The sequence below is a fragment of the Trachemys scripta genome, chromosome 11, assembly GCF_013100865.1.
Source record: "Trachemys scripta elegans isolate TJP31775 chromosome 11, CAS_Tse_1.0, whole genome shotgun sequence".
Taxonomy (NCBI): domain Eukaryota; kingdom Metazoa; phylum Chordata; order Testudines; family Emydidae; genus Trachemys; species Trachemys scripta.
This window is the reverse complement of record NC_048308.1, coordinates 38,891,620-38,914,563: the sequence shown is the minus strand read 5'-3', so window position 1 is coordinate 38,914,563 and position 22,944 is coordinate 38,891,620. Positions and strand designations below refer to the sequence as shown.

The 22,944-nt window shown below is 39.3% G+C and overlaps 1 pseudogene; it reads left to right on the top strand.

The window, feature by feature from the left end:
- Positions 1-22,944, top strand: part of LOC117884984 — a 195,000-nt pseudogene that overhangs the window by 162,340 nt on the left and 9,716 nt on the right.

The window sequence follows — 22,944 nt, the reverse complement described above, 5'->3', positions numbered from 1 at the left end:
AATTTTTCTTATTTAAATCTGTTTAATAATAATCAGAAAAAAGGTCACCATTTATACATTTTCTTCCTTTTAATGTTAATCCAAAACTTAATTACTAAAATCTAGTAATCTAGGTTTATAATGAAGGCTTAGGAGATCAGTGTGTTTGAAGCAAAGAGATGCGATATTTCCTATATTAACATTGTTTGATTTATAGATTTGCAAACTAGCCATCTTCATTTCAGTCTGAACTCACAAAGCAGCAAAATTATTTTAAAATTGAGTTGAAAATGCTTGAGGATGAATTACTGGCACGCCTTTCAGCTGCCAAGAGTAATTTCTTGGGAGATACACTTCTGGTTGAAAAGCTGGAAACAACACTACACACAGCAGCAGAAATAGAACTAAAGGTAAAATATGAAAAGAATCAGATCAGCAACAATAATGATCATTTTGATAAGATGAAAATGGCTCTTTTTGATCAAAACCAGATGTTTTTCTTTCATAATTATACTTATTGCATCGCTTCTTTTTTCAACTTATTAATCTGTGAGGATCTCAGTGTGTTTCAGAGATTCTTTTTAATGGCTCGGTTACGTACATAGGTGAAACCGCATATGTATGTTGTGTAGTAGAACCTCTCTCTAATTTGTACCCTGATAATGCTAAAATGTTTTCATCACAATGAAATCCTTTTATAAATTCAAAATAAAAGCTGCAAGAAGAAGAGAATTAGACTGATGTTTTACATTTCACATGTGACTGTTAACTGAAAATTAGCTTTTCTTTGACACATCTCTTTTCATAGTTTCTTATGAGCCAAATGCTTACTGATATCTTTCTATGTTGTTTGGTTTAGAATTTTGTTAAGATTGCACTGTATTGAGTTATTGGTTGTTTTGACATTGCTCAATCATAAAACTAAGGGGCCAAATTTTTAAAGGTATTTAGGCACTGATACAGATAGGCACAGAGTGGGTTTTTCAAAAAGCACCTAGGCACCTAACTCCCAAGGACCCGAGGAGATTAGATAAAACAACAGGAGGGAACAGTGCAAGAATTACTCCAGTGAAATGCAGGCAGGCAGATTCAATCACTTGAGCTGTTTTCTCTGGCTCTAAGTAGTCAGAACTGACTGTAAAAACATATGTCCAGTATGGAAAACCCTTTCAGTGGATGCATAATGAACCGCATACAAATTGAGGAACTCAAGAAGGTAACAGGAAAGTGATGAATGCAATACACATTTTGGAGCTCTATATTAATTTCTGCTATGCTGATGCACATCATTGCATCTCTTGTGCAAACAGTGCTAAGTATGCAAACCAAGAAGCTAATGTAAGAAATCATTGCATTTTAAAGTCATGGTTCATATGCAGTTTAGAGAGAAATATTACATTCATAAGTATAAAATGTCGTGTGATATCAGTAATAAATACATAGCACTTACATCTCCTTTTCATCTGCAAAGTGCTTTACAAACTAATTAATTCATCCTCAGTTCATCCCTGTTAGGTAGAAAAATACATACTTCACCCCTGTTTCACAGATAGGGAAACTGAGGCGATGATTAAATGACTTGACCAAAAAATCTGAGGATGTCAGCATTCAAGCCAGATCAGAATACAGAGATGCTATTATCCCAACCCTTCCCCAACTCAGAATAGATAACATCAACAAACAACTACAGAAATATCTTGGAACATTAATCATGTGACAGTGTCTTTTTAAAAGGAAGACGCTTACTTCTGAAGGTCTTGCTTAGGTGGAGAGGATTCAGTAAGTGCTGTGAGACTAGACAGAGCTGAAAGCTGTGAACCCTGCTGGGCTACTCTTCCATCAGGCTTGTCTGAGCCCTGAAGTCAGAGGGAGGAATGAGAGAATGTGGCTGGAGCTGATTACCCTGTGTGTATGCATCCTGCCTGGACTCTCCTTAGGGGACTGTGAGTAAGATGTTTCCAAGGAACCCAGTAAATTGTGAATCTGCACATTAGCTGCAGGCTTGTATTCATCTTACTGTGGGGTCATCTTTACCCATCTCCTAGATAACTTTAAACTAACATAAATCATTGCCAAAGTTTCCCCTATAAAAATCCTCAGGAAACAGCCTATATTGATGAAAAAGCAGTAGATAGCAAACATTCAATTAAAAGCCTCATTCAAAAGAAGCCATCAAATAAACTAAAGCATCAGAACTCTTTATAAACAGGTTGTATATGACAGGCTGGAGTTTAAAAGAACCTTTTAGAACACTTGCTTTTAAAAATGGTTGAGTGTGAATCCTAAGGAAGAGAGTTTAGCTGGGACTTGTAAAGGAACCAGGGAAGGGGTTGCCTCTTACTCTACAAAAATTCACATCTGGGGGCCTGATTGTCTATTTCCATGGACCTTGTGCCGTCATTTACAGCAGTGTAAAGTTGGAATGGTAACATTTCTACCACTTACCTTTCACTGATGTAAATGACTATGCAAGGTGCAGGGGAATAGAAACTTGGGTCCTTGTTGCCTAGTTTCTGTGGACTAGCAGTGCCTCTTACAAAATGTGATCAGCTCTGCCTGGAATGAGGTTAGCTGTTTCAGTTTCAGATAGGCACTGATGTCTTCCGCCTGTTATTCTTTTGGTAGCTTCATGCCTCTCCTGAAGAGATATAATTACAGAGTGGCTATTAATGCAAAAAGGGCCAACTCCTGAAATCCCTAGTCATTTTTTACACAACATTACTCAAACTACTAAAGACTGAGGAAAAAATGATGAAGGACTTGAGGATTTGTCCCATTATGACCAGTTTGACAGTATTCTTCAGTTAAAATTATGAACAGAGAGCAAGGGGAGGTGGTGGACAAAGCTATTATAAAATAGATTTATGTTGCTTTCATAACTAAACTGTTCTCTCGATAAAGCTATATTCTAATGTGTGTGATTCTGCATGAATGTCATGTTCCTGCAGATGTTCTAGCACGTTACAAGCAGCTGCATTTGCTATGGGCATATATAGAAGCTGGATACTTTCTGTGTCTTCTCTCTATTCTCAGTTCACAAAACCCATTGAGGGAAAGTAATCACTGATTTATTTTCTTTCTTTCTTTTAAAATGTTTGAGCAGTGAGAAACAAATGGGTTGAAATTAAATATTTGCGACTCAATCCTGCAATGTCTGCACTCAAAACTCCATTGCCTTATTGGGAGTGCTGCATGTAAAACAATTTTAGGATGCGGCCCTTTGAATTTCTAATGCCCTAAAATGATTTGAAAAGTAACTGAAGCAGGGAAAACAAGTTCAAGTTGTTCTTAATCTTGTGGCTTCCTCAAGGGCCTGATCCTTCAAAGGGTGAGCTCCTCCTGCTGGGTCCTGAATGCTCTCAGCTCTCATTGACTGTAATGGGAGTTGAGAGTACATCACATCTCGAACCTTGCAGAATCTAAGGCTCTCAGAACCTTCCAGATCCAGACCCAAAAGTTGTTGCTACCTCCATTATTTTCCAACCCTCTGGCTTCTCCCAAGGCCTCTGTTGCAGGGCTGCTCACTGAATCCTGTCAGTCTTGTTCAGGCCAGGTCCAGCTCTTCACACATAGTTTCTCTATCTCTGGTATATTGCAGGTTTTGGAAGCAAAAGTCAACAAAGTAAGGATCAATGAGGCTTGTGAGCGTTATCAGCCAGTAGTGGCAAGAGCTTCCCAGCTCTATTTCCTCATGGAAGAGCTGAATAAAATCAATCCAATATATCAGTTCTCACTCCAGGTTACTATTCAGGAAGAGATCAATATGTTTGTGTGCTGCTGTTTTAATCCAGTGTTACCATTGGCTTAGACCCTTGTCTCCCTTCTGTCACAGGCTTTTTATGTTGTATTTCACAAAGCAGTGCAGCAGGCAGAACCCTCTGACAATGGGTGGGAGCGCGTAAACAACCTGATTGAGTGTGTGACATACTCCAATTTAATTTACATCAGTCGTGGTCTGTTTGAAAGAGACAAGCTTACCTTCACAGCCCGGTTACCTTTCCAGGTGCGGTATGTCTGTTACGGACACACCTTTGTATGTTGTTGGGTGGGCGTGTGCTCATGCACGTATTTGCTTAGTCCATGATCTCTTTCCCCCACAACACTTTGCTCCATAAGTCTTTAGCTCTGCAGAACTAACCTTACGATGTGCAGGGCCCCGATCTGCTGAGTGTGAGGAGAGATATCTCCTCCTCCTCTCTTCCCATTGAGGGAGGGAGAGATTGAACTGGTTTGTACATTTACTAGCACTTCATACTGGTGCTTGAGCTGCTTATGCTGAAGAACTGTTCTACTGGGCCCCTGGAGAGTTGGTCTTTGGTCCATCAGTGTCACCCGGAGTCTAAGATGCTCCCTGGGGCTGTGTGTGCAATTTCCACAGTACTCCCAGCCACTCAAAGTTGCTTTCTTAAGGACACAAAAACAATATCATCCCTGGAAAGTTATCCCAGTGAAGACAGTTGATTTTCCCATTAGCTATCCTGGGAGCAAAATGTGGGAGCTGGATTCATTTTTAAAATTATATACTGGGTCATCCAAGGATGGCATGGTTTTCACACACACAGAACCCAGCGGGGGAGGAGAAAGTAATTAAGGAAGTGTTATTTAAGGGTACTCCTCATAATACAAGAACTAGAGGTCACCAAATGAAATTAATAGGTGGCAGGTTTAAAACAAACAAAAGGAAGCATTTCTTCATACAACGCACAGCCAGCCTGTGGAACTCCTTGCCAGAGGATATTGTGAAAGCCAAGACCATAACAGGGTTCAAAAAAGAACTAGATAAATTAATGGAGGATAGGTTCATCAGTGGCTATTAGCCAGGATGGGCAGGGATGGTGTCCCTAGCCTGTGTTTGCAAAAATCTGGGAATGGGCGACAAGGAATGGATCACTTGATGATTTCCTATTCTGGTCATTCCCTCTGAAGCACCTGGCATTGGCCACTGTCAGAAGACAGGATACTGGGCTAGACTGACCTTTGGTCTGACCCAAATGGCTGTTCTTACGAGGCGTGGGAAGAGTATTGTGTAATGTTTTCTGATTTGGTATAAAATGCTTTTTTTTTTCTTCGCACGGCTGGAAATTTCTCTGTTATGTCTTTGCTTCTCAACCCAGACATTGCTCTCCTGGGTTCATGGAGGGGGTTGTATGATGGGCACAGGCCTTAGCACCCTTCCCCACAAGCTACAAGTTCCTTTTGGAAAAAAAACAATAACAAATGGGGACAGAGGAGAAGGGCCGAGGACCTATTGGGATGTTAGCTGTCATGTCCTGGAGGAAGGTGGTAAATTTAGGAGAGGAGTTGGTTTGGCTTGTTGAACATGTGTTGTGGGGAAGAAGGAGGTTGAGTCAGTGCTTAATTTGTGCCAGGGCTTGGCAAGGCTAAGCCCCGGTACCTCTCGGCTTGCTGTATCATTTTTTAATGTCAAAAATATTGCTTGAACCCCAGCACCTAATTGCTTGAGCGCCACACCTCTTTCATTCAAATTAAGCACTGGGCTCCCCGTGTGGAGAAGGGGAAAGTGGCCGTGAAAGCTGATATTCAGACACTGCTAGTATTTACCAAATCCGAATATCAGTCCTTTAGCTGTGTCTTGCCTCAACTCCTTCCGGGTCACCAACAGGTCACTGTGAAGTCTATCGCATTGGGAGATGTATTACGGGGTTGATCCAGCAAGGTGCTGAGCACCCTCTGCTGGCTTTGAGGGGGCTCAGCACTTTGCAAGGGTGAGCTCTGTAATTTATTTTATTTTACTTTCTAACTGAACTGCCGAAAAAGGGACCTGCATTCCTAACTCATGTCAAAAATAAAGCATGTATTACCTAAAAATTAACTGGAGCAGAATAAAACGTCATTGTCAGAGATGCTAACCATTAGAACACATCTAGCATTAAATCAGAGGTATCTACTGGGAGTTCCCTTGGATCATTTGATCAAATTAAGCTCCTAAAATATGGTTCAAAAATGTCATCCGGGTGTAGGATATAAAGGACAAGAATAGGGCAACTGAATTACTGGAAATTTGGGAAAATGAAATGTTGACTCATGTATTTTGACATAATGTAGAAATCAGGAGGTTTGCCAGACAGATCTGCTTCAGACTCTGCTTATGCAATATTTGATTTGCACAGCTGCATTGTAGATTGCCCACCACCCTGAGCATGAGCAGCTGGGCTTGGGGTAGGCAGCCCTACAGGACACAAGGAATTCTTCCCAGCCCCCTCAGCAGTTGCTCTGCAGCGTCTACTGCAGCCCCAAGGCTTTGGTAGCCTTTGCTCTGATTAACTCTCTTCTTATTCTGGTAGATCCATGGGTACATAATCTTGGATCTATTCCATCTCCACAACTCCTGCATCAAAACCCCAGCTAGTAGCCATGTATAGGGAGGTCCCCTGCAGCTGAACCACATAACACTGCTAAGCTGATGCCTTCCCCCTACCTCCACCTTTTGTAAAAAGCCTCTGATTCTTGTGATTAATTAATAGCTATACAAAATAGCTACTCCGAAGCACAAGTATAACTTCCTGGAGTTCCCCTGCGATGACACAGCCTGTGTTTCAGAAATTTTCCTGGCTGTATTCCCCTGTCTTACCATGCCAGTTAGTTCCACAGTGTGGGAGTGCTGCCCATACAACTCCTGTGCTCCAGGATCTGCCCCACTCCTGGCTCTGCTCCCATCTTGCAGTGGTGTGGAAAGGACCTGAACATATAAGAGCTGGTTTAATTAAGCAAGTAGGCAGGAAGAAGACGAAAGCAGGAGGAGGGTGAGGCGAGAGGAGGCAGGGAAAGGAACAGAAAGAAACAGAAGAGGGACAGATAATTTAACCATGAGAATAATTAACCATTGGAACAGTTTACCAAGGTTTGCGGTGGCTTCTTTATTGCTGACTATTTTAAAATCAAGATGGGATGTTTTTCAAAAAGATCTACTTTAGGAATTATTTTGAGGAAGTTCTAAAGTCAGACTAGATGACCACAATGGCCCCTTCTGGCCTTAATATCTATGAATCAGGAGTGGAGAGGGAGGGGCACAAAGTGAGGGAAGAGGAATGGGACAGAGGTTAGATCATCAAGAAATTTGGGTTTAAAGTGCCATTCTACTTTGAAAAGTAATTAAGTCAAATTGGCACCAGCTGTCTCAGCAGATATGCTCCATGAATGTATCTTGTCATGTCTGCTTGTCTGGGTAACAAAATGCATATTCCTTTCTTTTCTTTTTAGCACTACTTCAGGATAACCACAAACTGGCCTCAATTGAACCATTAATTAAAGTCCAAATGTAGAGCCATGCTTTCATGAGGTGGCACCAGATGTAACTGAGGGCAGGATTTGGCCTACAGAATCATTAGCACTGGTAACAAGATAGGAAGGAAAGAACCCAGCTTGACTTTAAGATCCCAAGTTGAGTTTGCTGACCAGGCAGTTAGGAAAAAAATCTATTTTTACTTGTAAACTGCACAGATTGGAGATGAAGTCATTGAGCTACACTAAACATGGAACCCTGGGATGACTTTTGTACAGTCGATTTTTTGAGCCACATTTTTAATGGTGACACCCCAGCTACAAGGTATACTGATTTTTGCATCACTACAAGGTGACATTGCATCATGCAACATTATTACTTGGTAATGATGTATTCTAATGCAGCATTTTGATAGCACAGCACCCAAGTAATATTGTTTGCTATATGACTGCAAGCTAGAACACACAAAACTATAAACTAAACATCCTTCCTCTTATCTGGGGCTCCCAAAACTTTCTGACTTTAGAGCCTCATATTTCCTTACTGCAGCCATGTTCTGTACCTTTGAATATATGGTCCCCTACCAGAGAGAGGAATAATTATAGGCAATGACAGCACTTTTTGTCTCTAAATCTTTGGAGGTGCAAACAAAACACATTGGATGGGAGAGACTACTAATGCTGATGAGTGCTTTAGATCGCTTGATAATCTCTTTTTCTGTTAGCTATTACTGAATGGAAATCAAATACATGCATGTTTGGGGTAGGAACAGATGGCACTTCTGTTATGTGAGGAAGAAATGGGGGTGAGAGGGCAGTGAAGTTGAAAAAAAAATGACCTCCCTCCCTGACTTACCAGGATTCATTGTGTTGCCCTCCTATTACAGTTGACTGTGACTCTTTATTGTCATAAAGATGTGTCAGAAGTTAGACAGAGAGACAGATGATAACCTTAAATCCTTTAGTGCATTTTACCAGGTTTCTCAAAAAAAAAAAAAGGCAAAAAGCGGAGGGAGTTGGGAAATGTCAGTGAGGCACTTCACAAAGAGCTCAATACATTTGTTGACCCCCCTCCCCCACGCTTTAAAATGGATTTAGTTGTAGTCATCATAATGCCGTGGGTGCTTTTTTAAAAATAATTTAGATGCTATTGTCTGTCTGCCATTTGGAAAATGTAGCTGCTTCAATGCGCCCCTGCTGAAGTTGAAAAAGAGGGATTTATTGAAATGCCTCAAAAATCCATCAGACTGTCAGTGTATTACTTGCCAGCTGAACTGCATCTTATTCCTGTCTCTACAGTGCCTGGCTTCATTTTTTAGAAATATTTTTGTCTTCTCTGAAACAGTCGTTTTTCTTTCTTACCCCCCATTTTGCAAATGGCATCTGCAGTGTTAGATTTGAGGGCTGAGATGAGAGGAGAGCAGTGTTTTGAACTGACTAATTTGCAGGCAAGAAATAAAGCCCTTGTAAGGTGGTCCCGGGGGTGTCTTCCCCATGAACACTCTTTGAAGCTACATGTAATCTGGTGCATTTCAAAGGCAAAACATTCCTATTCTCAAGTATCTACATGAGCCAGGGTTGGTTTACCAGTTTCCGGAGAATAATGACCTCCACCAGGGGCAGGGACGCTCCCGCCCTCCCCTCTCCCCCCAAAAACATTCCTGTTCTGTTTGAAAGGGGCAATTGCAGTCAGTTGTTTATTTGTCACATTTTTTGCTGCTCTGATGGCAGCGGTGGCTACTAACACTTAGCAGAAATGCTTCCTCAGTAAATTCCAAATGTTGGCAAGCAACATATCCTTGCACAAGACAGTTAAATACTATAGTGGTTTTAGGTTTACTTTTGATTTCTAAAAAGTAGTTGCCAAAAGCTAGCAATGTGCTAACCTTAGATAGTTCGGATTCAGATTTGATAACCATCCAAAAATTTGGTTGCTTATCCAATCCTCTCAGTTCTGGAAATGTAATATGACATTCCAGTACTATTTGGTTTTGACTGAGCCAGGAACACCATAAAATTTCATTTCTCCCCACATTTTAGTGTTTCTATCCGTGGTCCCATATAAAAAAGGCACATCGATGGGAACAAAAAATTAACAGAAAGAGTTAAATGTTTTGAACTTCAAAACAGCTTTAGGTTTGGGGTTTGGTTCAAATTTTGTATGAAGGTTCAGGGTCTTTTTTGTTTGATTCAAACGGGCTCATCCAACTGCTACCTTTTGTCCACTTATCTACTGTGAATCCATTCAACTGCAGTAGGGAACACGTCTATATTTAAATCAATATTTTATGGTACCCATAGACTGCATGTTTAAAAAAAGCTGCTGGAACTTGGGATTTGGTCATGAATGAGGTCCTAAGCTCTTACAAATGTAAAGAGCTGTAGGCATTACATGGGGAATTGTTCAGTTAATTATGTAAATGTTTTGTCTTGCAGCTTTTACTTATGAATAAGGAAATCGATGCTTGGGAACTTGACTTCTTACTCAGAGTTCATATTGACCACAACTAAAATAGGCTACTGGATTTTCACTCCAGATCTGCATGGAGTACAATTAAGGTGATCAAGTGTGTCTCAGGAACCTGGGTAGGCTTTCAAGGAAGCCCACAAACATTGTTTTAAAAAAAAACAAAATTTGTGCAAATAATTTGGGATCTTTTGCTGTTCAAAATATACATGGATACAGTCAAATGTGTGCTTAGGGTTTTTTTCATCTCTAGACAATGCGTTTTAGGGATGAATTTTGTGGGTTGGATAAAGATATTGAAGGCTCCCCAAAAGGAAGGAAAAAAAGTGGCGGAATCAGAATATCCAAAGAAAGAGAAGTTTTCACAAGAATGGAAAATGAAACGTTCCCTCCAGAAGCTGATTACTATGTGAGCCAGGAGACCAGATCAGATGACGTATGGTGTTAGGTTGGATTACTAACCTGAACACTTAGAGGGACCGATTTTTTGCCTCCAGAGTGTGGTGTTCTTGGATTTCTACCAAATATGAATCATGATTAAATACTAGTAGTATAAATGTTTTTTCTATAGCTTTTAAATGTTGGTTTCCCTGAAGCTTTATCATTTTGCAACTCTTAATTTATAGGAACTTTGTTGAAGAGAAATTTGGAACCAAATATGTAGAGAGGCATAAAACTGAGTTTGCAAAATAGTTTTAAGAAAACAGTCCTGCTAGTTTTCATTTATCTTCTGGAGTTGACCCACTGAAAACCATAGAATCATTAGGTAAGTCCAGGCCAAACATGTCTGTTAATGTTGCACAAAAGGGAATGCTTACAACTAACAAACTTTCTATTGAATTGGAGTGGAACTCCTACTCATTCACATGAATACCAAAAGAATTCATTGTAATTAATACCTCTAGAGAAATAAATAAGGAACCTCCATTATTGTTGAGTACCATCACATGTTAATTCATGAAATATATGACATTCGGAAAACATACTCCTTTATGACAATTATAGTGCTTGACTCAGACAGAGTACAATGCAATTGTTGGTGGCTCTCTGGTGAAAAAATAAAGGGCCAGCATCTGTTTTGATTAGATGAGTGCAAGTCAATAGTTTTGCATGAGGAGAATTTGGCCCAGTTACATTGATAAGAGACAAATGAGTTAATTTCAACTCATCCTTCCTTATGCCATGACTCTCCCGCCCCCCCCCTCCAATTTCAATGTAATGACTACAAGTTAACTCCTTGTACTGTGTGTGTACATAGATAGGATGTGCAGCTGCTTAACAGATACCGTAGTCAGTTCTTGTTATTTTAGTCAGAAGTTTTTTTTATATTTGCCTTTACATTACATTACCAGCAGTGCATTTTTGTGGTATAATTGTATTTTATATGTGTAGTAGGTAGTGATTTCCTTAGTGGGAATTAGTTGGTTGTTCTCCTTCTGGATTGCCTCTTATTGTATCTGCAATTTTATATTGTAAGAAGCACAAAAGAAATAAAACATATTAGTACATCTGATATAATGAAACTATATTTTGGAGGGTTTTTTTATTGTTTCTGTTTTGTTTTGTTCTCAGTTTAGTGACTTCTATGATGTGTTCCATTTAAATGCTCTGTGCACAGTACGTGATTCTTTGAACGATATTAATTATTTGGGTTGAAGTGATACAATATATTGTTCTGTTTAGGGAGCAAGCTTGAATTTACCACTGACGCCAGAAAACTTCACAATGTACCTCTGGGTCAAGGACAGGAAGCGGTAGCAGAAATAGCTATGGTAAAAGCATCAAAAGAAGGCCACTGGGTTATACTTCAAGTAAGTCAAAGCTCTTCGTTACAACAGTGCTACATTGCAGTGTTAAAAACGGAAGCTTTTCAAAATAATGTGTGTCTAGATAAAACAGCGCTAAATAATGATTACCAACTTCCTTTGTCTCTTCTAAAAGAGAAGCTCATAACTTCATATCGAGGTATGAGTGTTAATGGGTCATTGAATATCACATAAAATGTGAACTGCATCTGTCTTGTGTGGAGTTGACTAAAGTATTTTACCAAACACATGCTATTTGATTTACTAATTTATTATCCATAAAAAAAATCCTTTAGTAAATAAATGTGTAGCAAAAAGAATTGTTACTCTGTATAATCAGATGAATAGATGCAAACAGGGAAGATTGCTGTCATTATGCAGTATATTGTGCTAAACAGATGCACATGATTTTTTCAAATATTGTGCTATATCAAACTGCTTCCTTATGCCTGGGATTTGCTTGTATCAATAAAATGTTTCATATTTCAAATCAATAGCTCACTGGGAAGCCTATTTCTCTCTCCTACCTCCCCACTCCCTTGCCTAGAAAATTCATCTTGTAGCAAAGTGGCTTGACACATTAGAGGAATTCCTGGAGAAACAGTGAAGGAAGTCACCCAGACTATCGGGTTTTTATGAGTACTGAATCTGCCCCTTCTCCTAAAGATCATGTCATTCCAAAGGGAATTTTTGAAAACTCTGATTAAAATAACCAATGAGCCACCCACTGCAATGTTGGCTAATCTTTATGCTGCACTGGATAATTTTGGCCAGGCAAGTAAAACATCACAGGAGTTATAAAATACAAAAATGGGATTATTAAATTTATCATTGTAAAGTCATTTAAAATTGAAAAGTCACTGACAGCTCCTGCAGGCTGTGAGATAATAAAATAGAATAAACTTCATTACATAAAGATCCATTCACAAAATTGTCTTATAGCGGCATAACTGTACAGCAAACAAGAAATTAGATCTTCTCATTCTGAAGCATGAAATATGGCTTCTGATTAAATATATTCCTGTGTGTATAGGAAACAGTTTGCAGACATTACAGATAATTACTGTAGTGTAGAAATGAGAAATTATTTTGGTCTGGTTTCATTTTGTTCTTTAATTCAGATGCGAGAACATGAATTTTTGTGCCCTGTGCCATTGGAGTATTTTGTACGATTACTGTGTATGCTGTGACTAGGGTCAGATCCTCAGCTCGTGTACATCAATTAACCTTATTGAAATCAATGGGGCTATGCCAATTTACACCAGCTAAGCATCTAGACCGAAGTGTTTTGATCATATGTAATATGAAACATCACTTTGGTTGTACTAGATCATCATCGTTTTTCTCTTAACTTGTTCCCATTTTGTAGAATGTGTTTTTAATTAAAATACTTGTATTGATATTTAAAAGATATACAAACACTGATCCAGTTAATAATTGCAAGCAACGTTGCACAGTCAGTCATAGAAATCTATTAGCTCTTTAACATTAAAGGGAGACCATTAACTTTAATTTTTTGAGAAATTTCCTAATAGCAAAAAAAATCTATTTTCTGATAGCTCACATCTTAAACAGTATAGTGCGCAAATCATCTTAAAAAACCCTTTAGAAATTATAACGTCTTTTTTGTACCCCTGTTGATGTTTATAGGAGTCTTATAGCAAGAAAGAAAACAGGTAGTGGACGGTACAGGGGAAACAATGACACAGAAAGTGCTGACAAATGCACAAAGTAAACAAGCTGCAAAAAATAGTGAAGATACTTTTGTCACTAACTTTAACTATAACTGTCAGTTATAGTCATCTGTGGTGTTACTGATAATTATAGGAGGTACAAAATCTTCACACAGAAATTTTCAAATTGATGGAATCTCTTGAATAAGTGAAATCTCTCTGATCTTTCAGAACCTGCTTGATCAGTGTACCTGTGAACAGGAATTCAAGATGATTCTGTTTTTCACTTTGCTATTGTCATGCCTGTGTGAATAAGTGGCAGAAATTTGGACCTCAGGGCTAGAACAGAAAGTACCCTTTTAACAATGGGGACCTCATAATTTCTGTCCGTGTTCTCTACAACTACCTGGAAGCAAATTCTCAGATATTTTTGCATTTCCTTAAACCCATTTAAGTAAGTATGTGCCATCCCTAACTACTTTGATAAATGTGCTGAACCTAATCCTGTTGTTTTCTATATGTGCAAAACTGGGTTTTTATTTTTAATACGAATTTTAAAGATGATTAACACATTCTACGAGGGGTGACTTTGTGCGACCTCTCTTGTGTGACAAGTAGAATAGTGGAAATTTTCTGCCCCATCAACTGTTGTTCTGAACCTGACTGGCAAACAGAATTGAATCTTTCTTCACTGTGGGTAACAGTCCCAATACACTAACTAGCCTCTGCTCTTTGGCTGAATATAATTATTTCATTTCCTTTAGAATCAAACCCTACACTTAAAAAATACCTTTCTTGTTGTAGGTACCCTGGGAAGATCTCCGTTACTTGTTTGGTTAGATTATGTATGGTGGTCATATTACAGACGACTAGGATAGAAGACTTTGTCGCACATAGTTGGAAGAGTATATGCAACCCAGTCAGGTAATAAAAGCTTCAGCAACCACAGAAGTGTTTCCAGAGTTAGAGCTCCCCCTGCTGGAAGCTGACACATTTTTATATGTAAACTTAACACTTTTGAGGAATATAATTTTTCTTAAACGTGTGTTATTTGTGATAAGTTCACTGCTGGACATGATGTACTATTTCATCTTTTAATTCCCCTAGATCTTCCATCCATTTTTACATTGGCAGTGAAAATTATGTCTTTTCATAACATTATTTACCTTAAATTGTTTCATTTTACAATAAAACAGAATCTTCTCCCCTATATATAAAAAAAGAAAATGTTACATTATTTTACAGTAAGGATCCAAAAGGCTAAAGCTTACAATAGTAATTCTGCAATGTTTTGGACCGCTGATTACTATTTTTATAAGGGTACTGCTTAGCTGCTTGTAATTCAATTATCAATGGGTAAATCTCCATAGGGTAGATTAGGATACATCCTCCAAAAGAATGTGGGTGTGGCTGTTTAGCCCCAAATCACTTATGTTAACAAAACTGGATTCAAGCAGCCTATTTATTCAAGCAGGCTTCTGATGCTTCCTGATTCCAGTTAAGACAGAACTACCCTGCAAAGAGTTCTTTCTCAAGATAGTTTCAACTTCCTGCTTTCAGTCTTAGCTGGGAATCAGGAATTAAAGGGACATATGAATATGTAAGATAATATGTGAAGGAAGTTACCTGAACAGTTAGGAATTGCAGAAAAGATTCAGTCAATCTTTTTTATAAAAATGTTTGGGTCATTTATTACTGTCGTCAGACTGGTTTACCTCACCCTGACATAATTTAGGTTGTGTATTCAGTTCTATGTTACATGGTCTGTGCTTTGGGTTCTTCCCTTTCAAATTCTCAGACAACTAATTAAAAATAGAATACTAGTAACATCAGCTTTTAATAACTTAGTACTTTTTATACATAAAAAATTATATGGTTAAGTTGACTAAACATGGATAACTTCATGTATAACAACTCTAGATATGCTGAAATTTTAGAGACATTATTCACACACTAGAATAATGTGATATCAAAATGCAGTGGGTATATATCCTTCTGTCTTATATTCATGAGCATCTGACATAGGAATCTAGGAACTGTCAGACTTGATCAGAACCATGGTCCATCCATCTAGTCCAGTGTCCTGTATCCTACAGTGGCCAGAACCAGATGCTTCACAGGAAGGTACAACAAACCTCAGAGTAGGATTGCTCAGTGTGGTTAGATATGGTTTAAGCCCTGAAGCATGAGGTTATATCTGAGTGAAGTTAATGGGACTGGAGTAAAAGCAGAACATCTGTAAGTTTTGCCAGGGGAGATGCCTCAGTGATTATCCAGCCTTGCATCCATCCATCCATTGGCACAAAGTTCTATGGTCCATGGATTTTAGTTTTAAGCAACATTATTTTTTTCTCCACCTAGACATCCTTAAATGTACTCTTCCACTTCTACCCAGGTAAGCATCCTGGGTTCAATTAAGGACTTAGCTATTTTAGCTCATAAGTCTATCTGTCCAAACCCCTGATGATTTTTGTTGGTCGTCTCTGATCTCCCTTCAAATATCCAAGATGTCTGCTAATGTAGTACCAAATGTGGTATAGAGAGGGTTATAATATTTATGGAATTCCCTCAAGTTCTAAAATCACATGGTAGGAGGCAGTGGCAGCAAAAGCCCTTTTACTTCATGCTGTACAAGGGAGTTCCTTTGTGCACAATTATTACTATTGTTGTTTAGATGGACACAGATTCTGTACTGAAGTCAATGGGAGTTGTGGGATACAGAATCAGGATCATTCTGACCGTTGTAAACAAATGGTTCCCAACCCTTCTCTTTGGGATCCCTTTTGACATAGATGAACCCTAACCTCCTATTGCGATTCCCCCATTCTATCCCATGAAACAGTATATTTGCCACCACACATAGTCCTTTTATATCTATCTTTTCTCATTCCCCTCCTCGACAAGCCGCCTGTGCAAAATGGGTATACCACACTTCCAGATCAGATTGGTAGTGTTTTATACACACCGTGCACATATGTAAATGGCTACACAAAGTGGGAGGTAGTGGAGAATCAGGCCCCAGATGTATACAGCTGCAGGCTGAGGCAGCAGCCCACTGGCTCAAGCTTTTCTTCCTTTCTCCCGTCCCATGTGCCACTCAGCTCAGCTGTGAGAGAACACACCCACAGAGCCTGTAGTGTACATTCCCTACCCACCCTGAGCAATATGTAACCTGCTCTGAGTGCAAGAACAAGAACAAAAGAACAAGAGCAGGAAAGGATTAAAAGAAAGCCAAGGAAGAATGCAGTGAAAAGAAACAAGAATTTTTAAAAAGAGAGTAGAATATAGAGGGGCTGCAGGGAGGAAAGCTGTAACTCCTTTCAAGGAGCTACCCATATTTGCAGTTGGGGTTGCCATGAATCTGGGGTCATTCAGCTTTCTCTGGCCCTACTAGCGTGGTGCATTCTCTCTCAAAGAAACAGTGGGAAACCCTTTTCCAAACAGATCTGGTGAGGCACTGAAAAAACTTGAGCCCCAGCAGGAGGCACATCTGGAATAATTGTTCGTTTGTTCAGTATAGTGTCATTTCTGAAGATGAACTTTTTTGCAGTTTCTCTAGAGGAAGCCTTGCATCATGGCACTGCACGCTGCTAACATGTCCCTCATTATAAGGGAGGGTGCCTCATTTTAGATTCAAATGTATCTCCATCCCACACAAACCTGGGGTTATTTTACTTTCATTATTGCAGATTACTTGCATCACAAATGCTGAATCACAAAACTGAAGTTAGAGAAAATGGTATTTATCTTTCAGAAATGAGCCCCACATTATTTTAAGGATCCTGCACTACTGCTATTGTTGTTATCATCATCATCATCATCACCATCATTATGTATCTTGGCAGGTTGAAAGGTATCACAAAACTGTAAGATTTCAGTAGTAATTTAGCATCCCACAGTAATACTTCAAAAGCATCAAATAGCATTTTGAATTTTAAGTCAGTACAAATGTAAATAAATAAATGTACTCCCACCTGTCTGTTGTTTTAAATGTCTAGTGAGCCTAAAATATTTGCATAGCAGTTTTGAGATACAGCAGAATTATAGCTTATTATGAATATATGATATTGAATTAAACAATTTTGCCATTCTTTTCCATAAAGGATAAAATCTGGCTCTCAGCAAACCATTTGAAAAGAAATGATGATGATGATACCATAGCTCCATTTTATTTTATGGAGTGTATTGATTGTCAAATAGACAATGCATGTATTTTGGTAATAATCTGAAGAAAAAAACGTGCCTCTTTATTTTGCAAACCTTACACTATTACTCACTTTCATTTCAAGAAAGGATGGCATTTTTCAGAGATACTACCATAAATTGCTTTATTTAATAAATTGGCATACAGACCAATAATGTTACTCCAGAGAGCAGCACTTTGTAATTTGGAAGAAATAACATTTTTCTTTTAAAATATTTCTCTCTATTTTTTAAATTAAAATTATCAGTATGTTTTTTGCTAACTGAAAAAAAACCTGATTTTTTTGCAAATTCATGTAGTTTTTGTCTTTTGAACATCAGTATCTGTATGGGATATAAAGAAGCTAAATAAAATATGGAACAAATGTGATTAATTTTCATGGACATAACTGTTAAGAAGTCATGTCATTCTCAGCAATAACTCCATAACAGAATAATTTGATTTATAGGTTGAAGGTTCCTTTTTCTGACTTAGCAAGGATTGTCACTTGTGGTTTGGGTGTTTTTTTTGTTTTGTTTTTTTGACAGTTTGACAGGAAGCTAGATCTTGCTCCTGGGTTTGTGGTCCTGGATTATCAACGTTCCCATAAATACACTGATGAAATGTTACCTCCTGAAAGACCCCATCCAGTGTGGCCTGCCCCCCAATGCAGAGATTGAATTCTTGACAGTGACTTCAGACAAACTGTTCCATACGCTGTTGGAACTGCAATCCAAGGATTCGATTACTGGGGAAGGAGTCTCGCAGACTGTGGAAGAAAAGGTTAGTAAAAACAGATTGCAAATCCTTCACAAGATGGTGTAGCACTTGTTTGTTTTTTCTGCTGGCTCTTTGGTTTCAAAAGTAAAAGCTATTTTGTATGGCTTTATAAAAAGCTTTGATTTGAAATTTGTAATGCGGGAAAATGATCTACAGTCTAAGTGATACATGAAAGAAATCTGAATACATTAAACACTGTTTTGAATCATACAGCAATCCCTTTTGAGTCTTATTATGCTTTAGTAGGACTCAGCTACTTAGAATCCTTTGTCAAGCTGCAGTATCCCATTTTTCCATGAACTGTACCCCAGAACTTGCCTTCCTCTAGGAAAATCCTGTGAAGTGTTCTTGCATCATTTCCTCCAAACTGACCCAGAGAAGGAAGAGTAGGGTTTGTTTCCACTCCCTTCCCATTCCTAAAGACAAAGCCCCCAAATTCTGTGGAGAATGCAGAGGAGGCCAAGTATATCTATGCAGATATACCACCATACTCTCATACTGGGAGTGCCTGATTCTCTTAAATATTCCAGCTTCCCCTGTTAGTAGCCTCCCCTGATACTCCTGCCCTCTTCTAAGGAGGAGCTGGAAGAACTCCTGGGAAGATTTCTGGTGAGGCTGGTTTTCTTCCATCCTACGTGCCAATTTCCAGACACACCAAGCGCAGAGACACAGTGGGAGATGGTGCTACAGAAGCAGCTGCAATTCTCCATCCCACACACAAATACAATTGTGTGAATGGGGCAGATCGTGCAAGGGGTACAATTGAGTACCACAATATAGAGTGGTTAGCAAAGTGGTGACCTGAGCACCTCTGTGAAGCTCAAAAGCTTGTCCCTTCTACCAACAGAATTTGAGCCAATAAAAGATTTTATCTCACCTACCCTGTCTCTCTCATATCCTGAAACCAACACAGCTACAACATGACTGCAAGACGCAAAGTAGTAGTCAATTGTCAGACACTCAAGCTGTGACTTTCTTCTTTGCATTCAGACAATCTTTCCAATTAATGTAAGCATGCACATTAAGAGGTCTTATTTTCCAAAGGTCATGCTGGAGTTTTTCCCAGGTAGTTAACATTTAGGTGTTGGCCTGCTACGATTCCTGCTAAGATTTATGCATGTACTTAATGTGATGCACTGAGATTAGAATCAGTGGAACTACTCAGTGCATAAAGTTAAGCATGTATGTATGTTTGTAACTTCCTCTGCATGTAAATAGCTCCCTAAATTCTACAAATGCTCACAGAATTGGATACACAAGAAACTTTCAACATGAAAAACATGAAGGTAAAAGCATACTAGATGACGTACAGGAGAAACTTCTCAAAGAATATAGCATGTCTGACATTACCTCAAAACAGCAGAATGCTCCCCATGTATACTGGTTTGTTTTCGAGAATGAATATGCTAATACATGAGATAAGGCATTTATTTAAGGGACTTGATTTAGTTCTGGAGGTATGTCTGCTTTGCTTACCTGCCTTGTGGGATGATCCAGTCTAAATAAAGACTCGACTGTGTATGCATAATAGATGTCTGCATTTTGGGGGGCGTTCTGGCATCTCATATTGCACGGACCTTAAAAAATATTATTACGTGGTTTGTCAACTCTAAAATGGCTTGTTTGGTTTTTAAATTGTGTGAAATGGGTGATCACAAAAGGTGCTGCTCAGAAGACTGAAAGCCTCCATTTATCCCCAAATTAGGACGTGACAGTACAACCTTTGAATATTGCCTTGCCATTGTGCCTCAGCCCGAGCTTGGAGCTGGTGAGAGGGGAGTTAAGTTCCCATACCCATTCATTCCCTCAGCCTCTCTGCTGCAACTGCCACCAAGAGGGGCTGTGGTGGTTATTTTGGGAATGCCCCCATGAGGCAACCCTTAGGCTAGAAGGCAATACCCACTTTGGGAACTCTCTGGGAGGGGAAAAAATGGACCCACTCAAATCCACCATGAGGTCTGCTCACCGAGACAAAAATATCGAGTGGCCCACAATATATACGGCTGTTGGAACACTTAAATGTGTGCCTTTGACCATGACTAGAAGATAATCATTAGCCATACCCAGTACATACCCAGGTTTAAAATGAGGCTGATACGTGCTGTCCTACCTGGTCATATGTTCAATAATTGCTCCAGGAATACTAACATAAGTAAGACTGTAGCAATATTTTCTAATTAACCTGTAGGGATTTGTGATATAATTCTCTTCTTTATTTGTAGTTATTATTCATTGTGTATGACCAGAGTGTGTAGATAATAACATTCACTAATCTTGAATATTTAGGGCCAAATGTTCACAAAGAGAAGCCTGATATTTGGATACAGAAATGTCAATGCAGTAACATACCTGCTGTGTTTGGACTTAATGCACGTTCAGATCCCATTTGTGCATCTAAGTGGCTTTCTAGATGCCTAACCAGCAGTTTGCATTTATGATCAAGTGCTTTGCGTGCAAAGCTGTGACAAATGCACATAATTCTACAACTGACTTTTGAAGATATGATCGTTGTTGTCAAATTTGGAGTCCACTTTCAAAATCTGGCACTAAGAAATACACACATTCCTATTTTTAATACTTATAGAATTGGGGCACTCAAATAGCCATTAATACAAACAAACAGTAAAGCTCCTAACCTGTTTGCCTGTGCAATTTTGTGTGGGCACAGAAAGAGACGGCTCTTAGGATATTTAGTATATACATATGTCTTTCCCCTACATAATGTAATTTGAGTTAATTTAAGAAATACAGAACAAGCAGAAACTACACTCGTTTTTCTGACAATTTCACCTTTTTTATTTTTAATAAATGGCTCACCCCAATTCAAAGAGCCAAGATATTCTTTACACTTTATGATTTAGCTACCGTATGTGTTTTTATTGGGGGGGGAAAGCTCTCTATCATTTATCATGTCATCTTATCACAGTCTCTTTGTGAGACGCAAATAGCACACTAATGTTTTCTTTTGTTAGGGTGAGTTGGCAATCTCCTCAGAGATGGAGCAACTACAGACAGCTCTTTTTTTCCCCCCGTATAATCTTCCTGACACTTGGATGAGACTGGCTTATCCATCAACATACAGTCTAGCTCAGTAGTAAGTTGCATGCCAACAGTCAATCAGAATGGACGGTGCCTCTTGCCCATCAGAAAAACAGAATATGAACGATAGGATTTTTTTCCGGCAAATATCCCATGTCTGTGCGTAATTCAGAATAGCTTTTTGTAGCTTGATATTAACAGCAGTGAAAGGCAAAAAAAATTTGCATTTACCTTGCTCTGGTTGGAAACATTGGACAATTTCTGTAATGTTCTTGTTCTTACTTTTCTTTCTTTTTTCAAATCAAGCTGTAAGTGCTCTCCAAAGTGACTGAGCAGAGAGCTGTAACGTGTAGTATCTACCACTCAAAAGACTAAACTTGGACTCAGGTCTTTTGTTTGGGTCATGATTCATAATAGATAATAAATACCTTGTTGGGTACATGGAGGAGAAAGTGTCAGACTCCAGTGGTAACCGTTCCCCAGCATTTTGTATTAAGGGCAAAGAAACTTGGAGGAGATGTTTCAGAGCTAGCAGACAGCGCTGACCCACCCAGTTCTGCCACTGAGATGGGTAGCATTAATGGGGCATCATTTCCAGAAATATACATTAGTCTAGCATCAGTCGTGGGTATCTTATTGCACAAAGGAGTGAAAGTCGGGAGAAGAAAAAAATTCACTGATGATCAGTTGTTATTTGTTGATTAAAAACATCTGGTTAAACACCTTTGAAACACTCCCAGGAGCAGACAGAAGGGGAGAATGAAACTCTGCCAGCTTCCACTGCCACCAACTAGTGGAACCACTAGAAGCCACCCAAGGAGTTCTGGGTGCTCTCATCTTGTACTGATGCCATCCTGGGAGCGGGGGGGGGGCTCATCTCTACCAGTCTGCACTGTGCCATCTCTGTAGAGCCACCCAAGGGATAGCAGAGCTCTGCCAGGAACTGCCAGGCATAGCATGAGAGAGTGCCAAAAAGCAAAACATGTCCAAACCAGATGAGTTCATCTGAGGCCATTTCAGACCCCTGGAAGAGGAAAAGGGAAGGAGGACATTTTGTTGATCAGAGGAGGGAAATCATAAAGCACCAGAGGTGGATTTTGGAGTAGATCAACCAAAGCATCATGAGACTTTAGCTTCCCTTGATGGAAAACTGGAGCACCATATAGATCCTGTGGAGCCACGGATAGACAACTGTCCTGAAGACAGTAAGCATTGCCATGGGGAAATAAAGCAGTCATGGTAAATTACAAGCTGTTCTCATGAAGGACAACACAGCTGCTCTTTTTTTAAAAAAAAATGTACGGAAAGTCAAGCTAGACATAATATTTGTGTTTGGAGAGGAGGGCGAAAGTATGCACTGATTGTTTGAAACAGATTTGACAGAAGTATTAGGATTTAACATGAAGGATTATCCTTTGCATAAGGTGCAATGTACAATGAAATCACTGAAAAGCACACTGCAGCGCAAGGGGGACTCTGTGCCATAGCTGGGCTCCGTGCCAGCTTTCTCTGACTGAGCATAGGGGAGGGGTGGGGTTGAGGATGGCCCATAGGATATGCATGGGTGTGGCTAATGGGATGACAAGCTGCACTGATCCATTGGTCAGAGAGCCCACATGGGTGAGGGAGACCAGTAGCTCACTGTTAGAGCCTGCAAATAAAACCTGATTGACTGTTGCATGTGAAAATCCTTTCTGTAATAATTTTTATTATTGCTATCAGTGGAGGATAGCCTCTCTCTGGCACACACACTGCAAGGTAAGATGATGCCTCACT